Genomic DNA, 8,473 nt, shown 5'->3' on the forward strand with positions numbered 1-8,473 from the left:
CCCCCCCCCCCCGCAACTGAGCTGCAGTGTTGAGAACCCTCTGGCTCATTTTCCCACTTCCCCTCCCCATGGGTGCCCGCTGGCCAAATCAACTCTGCAGGGCAAGGAGAGGAGATTTCTGTGCCCTCTGGCCCTGGGTAGCAGGAATAAGGGGCTCCTGGCAGGCACCCAACACCCAGACTGCATGGTTTGGGGTCTCCTGTACAGAACACAGAAGCCTAAGTCCAGAGGCAGGAGGGAGGGAGGCGGCCCAGGCCCAGTCCCTGGGAGACCCACAGGCCACTCCCCAAGGCCGTGGCGCCCGGGGCGCAGGAAGGAGCCAGCTCAGCAGACAAAAGCTTCAGCGGCAGGACAGGCAGGCGGAGGGACTAGTCCAGTGTTTAATCAGAGCTGAACGCCAGGCTTCCTTGGAACCCCACTCGTGCGTGAACCCCCGCAGCCTCACACGCCATAAGTATCCCAGGCCCTGGCCACGTGTGGTGCGTTTATAATTTCCCCCGCTGCCAGCCCTGTTCATGGCAGACAAAGCCAAGGCACAGAGAGATGAAGGGCCCAGGCACCTGCGCCTTCAGGGGCAGCTCACACGGGGCTGGGGACCCCGCTGTCCTAGCTAGGCTCAGCACCTGCTGGCCTGGCCACCCCAGGACCCAGCCAGGACAGGGCCCTGCCCAGGGGCCTCTCCTGCAGCTGCCTGCCCAGAGGGGTAAGCGGCGCTCCCAGGCCACGGGGAGGGGCGGGGGTGGGAGAGGCCTGGGCGCACACTCGGGGGGGACTTGAGGCTCCAGGGATGCACCGAGGGGATGGTACAGGGAGCCCAGGCCCTCGCTTTAGACCAGGGCTTCCCCCGGAAGGGCCATCACACTCAACTTCCAGTCTGTGTTTAAGGCGTTGGAACAGATTCTGGATGCGGGAACGACACCGGCCTCTTTGCACTGACCTGTGGGGCTGTGCGCGTGAGCTGGCGGATAGAACCATCCGAAACATCTCACTGCTGTTCGCACTGAGTTCACTGGGCTGTCCTGTCTCCCAGCCCAGGGTGAACGGGGGTGGGGTGAGGGTGGCAGAAGTGGCAGCAAACGTCTACTCCAAATCACAACTCTCACAACTCACGAGAAGTTGTTGTCGACGTGATACTGAATTTGGGTCATTTTTATGTCACCTCGGGTCAACGGCAAACCCAGAGGGCCCTCTCCCACCACTAGGGATGTTTTCAACGAAAGGAACGCGGTGGGGGGGCAATACCACCACCCCTCCCCTTTACCAGCATGTCTTTTTGCCAAAGTTGCCAAGTGACAGAGAGAGGTGAGAGCTGGGCAGCGGCCCCTGCAGGGAGCCCAGCTGTTCCCAATGCCAGCCCAGAGCAGGCGCAACACTGCCCCTCGGAGGGCAAAAGCGGCCAAGGAGAGCCCAGGGGCAGAGCCAGCACAGAAAGGTCTGGGGACCCGGCCTGGGCAAGAGGGGTGCGGTGTCAAGAGAGCCCAAGCGGCTCCCCTGACTTAACCCACAAGCTGCCCCCCTGACTTCAGCCTTTGGACCAAGTAACCCCCCACCCCCGGCCCCTGCCCAGGGACAGCTCAGGCTCCCTCAGCCCTGGGAGTCTGAACACTGAGCCCACTCCATCCCTGTGCCCCTCAATCCTGACCTGGAGGGGCTCAGCCCCCCTGCAGGTCCTGTAAGCCGCCCGCCCCGGCAGCCTCTGCTCTGAAAACACTGAGCCCATGGGGTTCTGCTGTCCACACAAGGGAAGCCAGGCCTGTCCTGGGGGCCCCCTGCCCTGACGGCAGCGGCAGCTGGCTCCAGTCAGCTAGTCACCCTGGATGGTGACCCCACGGACAAGGAGGGGAGCACGTGGAAGTCACCCTGGGGCGTGACCTCCTGGGGCCACACACCTACATCCCAGCCCAGGAAGCCTCGGTGCAGTCCTGGGTCCATCTGGGGAAACTGAGACAAGATGCACAGGGACCTGCTTGAGCGTCTCGCAGCTATGAGCGTCCAGAAAGAGCCCGTCACCCCCTCGCTGAGAGCTTCCATTACCCCCTGCTTCATCCCAGCCAGGCATCTGTGACCCCAGTCACCCAGGTGTGGCTGGGGAGTAACCCGGTCACACAGTGTAGTCAGAGGAATAAGAGCAATGGCTGTAACATGAAGATGGGAGGGGTGGGGGGCGGGGATCTGAAATGAGGGAAGGTTTATTATTTCTCTTCTGCAGCCCAAAGCCAGCCAACTTCCTTGAGGTCAGCGTCGAGGGATATCTAGAAGAATTAAGTAAATTAAAAGTAAATTCAGGTTCTTTCAAGCGCAAGAGAAGAGGAAGCGCCCTTGCCCCCGTGGAGGTACTCACCAGGGCTCCCTGTGCAGGTAATGGCCCGAAGGAGCTCCCAGGTGGAGCCACAGCCCAGGTTTATATAGGGAAGGTGTTGCGCAAGGGCCCGGGAGGCTGCTGTCAGCACGCCCCTTGTGCATTCCAGGACTGCCTGCCGCCGAGGCTGCGCCAGGGCTCTGCCTACCTGCGGGCTTAATGAGCCCATTAGAGCTCCGGGGGGAGACAGGCTGCCAGGGCGTGCCAGAGGGTCCCTGGCGCAAGGGCAGAGAAAGCCCGGTGCCCTGGCTCCCGACTGGCAGCTCCCTCAGCCCCGTGTGGGAGTGGGACCTGGAGGGATCCCTGTTTCCAGCTGTCCGCTCCCCAAGAACCTGAATCTTCTAGCTGAGCTGCTTCTGAGGCTGGAAAGGTCAGAATCATTCAGAGATAAGAGCCAACCGGAAATCCCAGGGACGAATCCTTACAAAGACAGCCAGGGCTGTTCGGCCTGTCGGTCTGGAGCACCTTCTGTCCTGGCCGTGGCTCAGCACTCAGACACTGGCTGCTGGAGCCTGGGTCTGCTGCCCACGGGCTGGATGAGGCTGAGGGGGGCAGGGGGGCTGCCCTCATCTGGAGAGACCCTCCCCCGTTTCTTCTGGTCTGGTAAACAGAGCCCCTATTTCTTGCTCTGCCCTGCTGGTAACTGAGGCTGGTGAGTGAGATTCGGGCGTCAGCTCCCACAGGAACAGTGGGGGCGCCCGCTGGAGCCAGGAGGTGCTCTGGGACCAGAGCTGGGCCGTGGCTCCTCACTGAGAAGTGGGGTGACACATGGAACTCTGGGGCCCCACTGCCCAAGACCCATATCCCATCAGCCCCTGGCCTCCCTGCCTTTCTGCTCACACAGGCCACTAGGAAGCAGGCCGGTGTTCAGTGATTTGGCAGGGGTGTGTGTTTGGGGGGTGGGGAGAGGGGTTTACTGGGCATTCACCCTGTGAGCCGCCCAGGAACTAAGTACCATTTCTCTGTTGAAAATCAAGAGGTTGGGCCCTCCCTGGTGGCACAAGGGGTTAAAGAGCAGCACTATGAAGCTACCTGCAGCCACTGTGGCACTCGTTTAATCCCCAGCCAGGGAGTGACCCACAGGCACCGCAGACCTCTCCTGACCCGCCGACCTCTCCTGACCTGCCCTCTGCTCCCCTCAGCAGTGTATTCCAGTACATCTGCCTGTTCTGCTCCCTACTCTGTAGCTGGTGACTCTTCTCACCCTCTGTACCTCTGGCCTGCACCCCAGTTCTGTATGCATAAAGAAATAAATCTTAAAAAAGAAAGAAAGAAAGAAAGAAAGAAAATTGAGGGGTTAAGGAAATGGGGCCATTGGGGTGTGGAAAGCAGGTAGGCCCTGGATTAGACCCCAGGGTTTACATCCTTGAGCCACTTACAGATGTCACCTCAGTGTTCACCATCACGGTTGGCACCGCCAGCCCTTCCAGACCTGGCCTGAGTCAAGGGCTCTGCCACCATTGTGATCCATATTTAAATCAGAACACACAACATCCCGTGGAGCAGCCGAACGCGACACCTCCCGTTATGCCTGATGACTTTACACAACCCAGTGACAAACTCAACTCATTAGCACCATAGTTGTTTTTTCTGTCCCAAACAGACAGTCTCTGTCAAACTTTACCTGTATGCCATACTCCTGTGTGTGCATCAAATCTAATTTTTTTGGTGAGTGTTCTGCTCAGTCTCTGGCTGCGCATGTTAGTAGGCGGAACTTTCCAGGGACTTTGCGTTATCACTGCAGCTGCAAGGAGTGTGACTCCCCTGCTTTGTCATCATCATTTGCTTTGTTGTGGAGTATGACTAAAACTCACCTCCTTTATGAGACTTTCAACTCATCAAAAGCAAAACAAAACAAACACAGAACACCAGTGTCTAAAGCAAGAGTAAGTTGAGTTACTTACTAAAGAGTACTGGAATACATGAAGCCTTTGATACCAAAGTCCCGTTTTCCAGGGAGTTTGCCATATTAGAAACTAACAAGGCTGATGTGGTGGTAGCACCTGGACTCTGGGGCGGCCGGCATAGACCAGATCACTCTGGTTCTCCAGCCTCAGCGGTGGCCAGGCACCCACTGCGCAGAAGGCCTTGTCTGCTTCCAGCGCTCACACCCACCCCAGGGCCTCTGCACTCGCCATGCTTCTGTACAGAACATCACACAGAGACTCACTCATTGTTCAGTAGTGACATTCACCAAGCAAGTCCCTGCCTGAAACAAGAGTCACCCTATTCTTATATGCCTTGGAGATTGTCTCAGGGCCTCTTTTTCACCAATAACATCTAAATGCATGGTTTCTTCTGGGGAAGAGGGATTGAAACAATGGATTCAAACTGCCATTTGAATATTTCACTTCAATATTTTTACCATGGGATTTAGAGTTAGACACCTATAAGTTAAATTATATGCAAATACAACCACATAAGTTCTGATCACACAATTTAAAATATCAGTCATCTTCTCCCAGGGGGATACCCAAAACATTCTATAGGTTTGAGCCCTATATTTTTGTTCCTGTACATACCGAAGATGAATTATTAAATAAGACATGGTAAGAGGTTAGCACTAATTAATCAGAAAATGGAGTGATAAAACAGTATAATAACTTATGTGAATGTTGTCTGTCTCACTATTATTCCATTCTCTGTCTATGGTCGATCACAGGTAGTTGAAACCTCAGAAAATGAAACTGCATATAATTCACAGTAACAATTGTATTAATTAAAATCTAATAATAAAAAAATAAAATAAAGGAACTCACGTCTTTGTAGTTCTTGAGTTTGAACGCCATCCACGACGCTTGAATCTCCCTTCTGTTCTGTGGGTTCTCCAGCTCACAGGCCTGGTTGGAGAAGCCAAACTCAGTGAATCCCAAGCACCACATGGGCAGGCTCCCCTCACCCCAAAGTTGGGCATTTCCTATTTCTATTCTCAGCAGCTACCACTGAAAGGTGGAAAGCTATGGGACGCAACATGGGTGGGACGTGGAGAAAGGGGGTGTGTTTTGTGAAAGGAGGAGGGAGGGTGGGCGCCTGTTCACAGAGGGTGAACAGGCTTCAACTGTGGTCGTCTCGCTGGCCCGTGGCCCTTGCCCAGAGTTGTGATAGATCAGAAAGTGTGAAATTCTTAGCCATTCAGCTCATCACTCCCTGGAGGGACAAACTCCAGGTATGACCCCAGGGTGCTCACCTGCTGCACAGGTAACGTAGGTCTGCCTTGCCTGAGTCAGAGATGGACATTTAGGAGGACAACAAGAGGAAGGGGCCTTGTAACTGCAGTGACATACTTGTACGACATGGGACCCCAGGGGTGCTGCACACAGGCGCACGCTGCTCTAAATATGCACCCTTCCCCCCAGTATCCTGTAACTTCTACTGTTAAGGGGAAGGATGTCCTAAAGGAACTCTGCAGAGTCTTATGGACCCCAAACCCTACTCCAGCTTTCTGGACACTACCCCCTACTCCAGGGATTGGAAACTACAACTCCCAGCAGTACCAGAGAGAGAACTGCGAGGACCCAAGGGTGGAGCTAGCAGGAATTCTGGGACATTTGGGGGAAAAATAGGGCGCAATTGCATCTCGTGCTGTCGCTCCCTCGCAAAGCAGCTCTCCGGACCGCGTGACTCGGTGTGTTCAGTCAGCCTAGCCATAAGGTATTCCACTTATATTGTATCCCTTTCTCTTTCCCTGGGTTGTTTCCTTTTCCTTTCCCCTTTTGTAAATAAACCCGTTATTGACCCTTTTGTGTGTGCCTGCGGTGTAACTGAATTGTGAGCACGCGGGTGAGGCCCCACAGACAGGCGGCCCAGTCCGCTCTGGGCTACCCTGTAACACTACCAACGTTTAGGCATCAACAAGGATGGTTCCATTTACAACATCCATGTTGATGGAAAACTGATCTATAAAGATGATACATGCACACACTTAAAGTCCCACAAACTCAGGGCCTCCCTGGTGTTACAAGGGGCTAAGTCTCAGTGCTGTCAATTCATTGGCAGCCACTGCAGCATGAGGTCGAGCTCCTGCCAGGGAGAGCACTGCGGCTTACCTGAGTGTTCCTGCCTGACCACTCACCCACCCCACCCCTGCTCCTACTGGACAGCAAGGCACAGCACCCTTGTCTCTGACGGGCTGCTGCTGGGCTCGTGTTGCTGCTGAGCAGCTGAGGAAGCAGAGCAAGGGCCTGGGCACAGAGGGGAGCCCCCTCCAGAGCAGGCTCCAGGCAGGGACAGGCCTGGGAGGTCAGGCAGGTAGAAGAGGCCATGTTACGGGAGCACTGGACAGGAAGGTGAGTGTCCGGGGCTCAGCTGCAGATGTTGCAGAAGACTAGGGTTGATGCCACTATGTCTTTGCTCTTTTCTGCAGAACCCAGTTTATCTAGGTTTATGTGAAATTTACCATTAAAAGAAAGAGCACAGGGCAGGCCAAACAAAGCAGATCGGTGCCTACCAGTCTTCATCCTGAGGGCAGAGGTAGGCCCAAAGTTTGGCCCTCTCACTCAGCCTGCTGTCTCCTAGCACTCAGCCAGGCTGAGATTCTTCACAAAGTGGAAGGATGTAAAGGCTCCGGAGAGGGTGGCAGGGCCTGGGGAAATGGTCTCCCTGGAAATCAGAGTCCCCATATCTCTTCCTGAAGCTTTACCCTGAGTCACCAGCCGGGAAACTCAAGGCACTCAGTCTCGTGGGGAAAGTCCCGGCCTTGCCTTGTTTGTTCCTGCCTCCCTAGCAGCAAGAAGCTGCCAGCGACTGCAGCAAGTCAACCGGAAGAGTAACCCAGGCTGCGGGGCTCGCCGCTGCCCAGGCTGGCCCTGGAGAGGGGGTGTGGGATCCTGGGCCTGCAGCCTAGGGCGACCATCCTTGGGGCTCAGCTGCGCACTCCTAGCCCCAGCCCTAGAGGGAAAAGGACACCTTTATGGACGGTCCATAGAGCATGGAAAAGCACTCCTCAAGTCATACCCAAGCCTCTGCCTGCAATCACTGAGAATTTCTTTGGGTCAAGCACACTGATAATTTGGAAATGGGCTCGATCCCCTTGGATGTGATCAGAATTCAGGAAATACCAAAAATGTGTCACATTTTCATGAGAAATGTCAGAAAGCTTACGAGAGCACGGGACGTCCCTCTACCTTTCCCAAACAATCAATTCTATTTCTCATCAGACACACTAGAAGTTTTCAAAAGAATTGTTTGGTCCTGTCCTGGAGTCCAAGATTTGGGGCTGTTTCACTTCATTTCTCAACAAGATTAACCCTGGTGAAAACACCTCCAGAAGTCGCTGGTGGATTCAAGATGAGGCTACGTGGAATGAACCAGTAGGTGTTATCAGCGTAAGGCCATTCAGGAGTGTGCACAGCTGTCAGACACTGCACAGTGCCAAGTCAGAAGCCCCAGAGAGTCCTAGTTCCGCAGGATAACGGTGGTGATGGAAGCGTGGAGGTGAAGTGTGGGGCATGAGACCTGACGTCAGTCATGGTTAGTGCAGTGAACACAGGAAAGCTGGGCCTGTGTCACAGCGAGTAAGTTAGAAAAGTCGCGGCTGTCGGGGGCTTTGGGCTAAGCAGATGAACAGAAAGCAGGACAGTGCCTGCATAGGGTAGGCGCTTGGTAACCCGCTCCGTTCTTGTTAGGAAGCTACTACACATAGATTTGGGATCTGGAACCCTGCGGTGTGGCGCCCAGAAGAAATAGAACCCAGGCTACTCATATTTCAGGAAATGGGCCTCTCCCCGTTTGGGGGTCACTGCCCATGCCAGAGTCCATCCACTTTGTTAAGTCTGGCCAAATTCCACTTCTTCCCTGAGTCTTCTGCAGTAACATCTACCGATCCAGGTACTGGGAACCCCCTGACCCCTTTCACTGGGAAATTACCAAAGTAGTCTCTTCTTGCCCATTAATATCAGGCCCTGTCCTGTGTATATTTCCATGAGGACCTTTGATCAATAAAATTGCCATATTGCCATATCAAGAATTTATATATAACACAGAGGCACAAAATGTTTACACTGGAACAAATCTTAGCAAACATCCAACCAGGTGGCAGAACACAGAGAGGCCAAAGCACAGTGAACTGTGGGGAAGGACTCTGGTGAGTCAGTGGATGCTGAAGGTACCAAACAT

General features: G+C 54.4%; 1 protein-coding gene across 1 annotated transcript in view; it reads right to left on the reverse strand.

Annotated features, from left to right (window-relative positions):
* LOC101626717 (sodium-dependent phosphate transport protein 2B-like) overlaps nucleotides 1-2,399 on the reverse strand; it is an 18,399-nt gene extending 16,000 nt beyond the window's left edge. Inside the window, exon 1 of the mRNA XM_004681501.2 lies at nucleotides 2,342-2,399. The gene's annotated coding sequence lies outside the window, so the exon portion shown is untranslated. The remainder of the gene's footprint in view (nucleotides 1-2,341) is intronic.
* Nucleotides 2,400-8,473: the final 6,074 nt, after the last annotated feature.

This window comes from Condylura cristata, unplaced genomic scaffold, assembly GCF_000260355.1.
Source record: "Condylura cristata isolate star-nosed mole 26May11 unplaced genomic scaffold, ConCri1.0 scaffold00012, whole genome shotgun sequence".
Classification (NCBI taxonomy): Eukaryota; Metazoa; Chordata; class Mammalia; order Eulipotyphla; family Talpidae; genus Condylura; species Condylura cristata.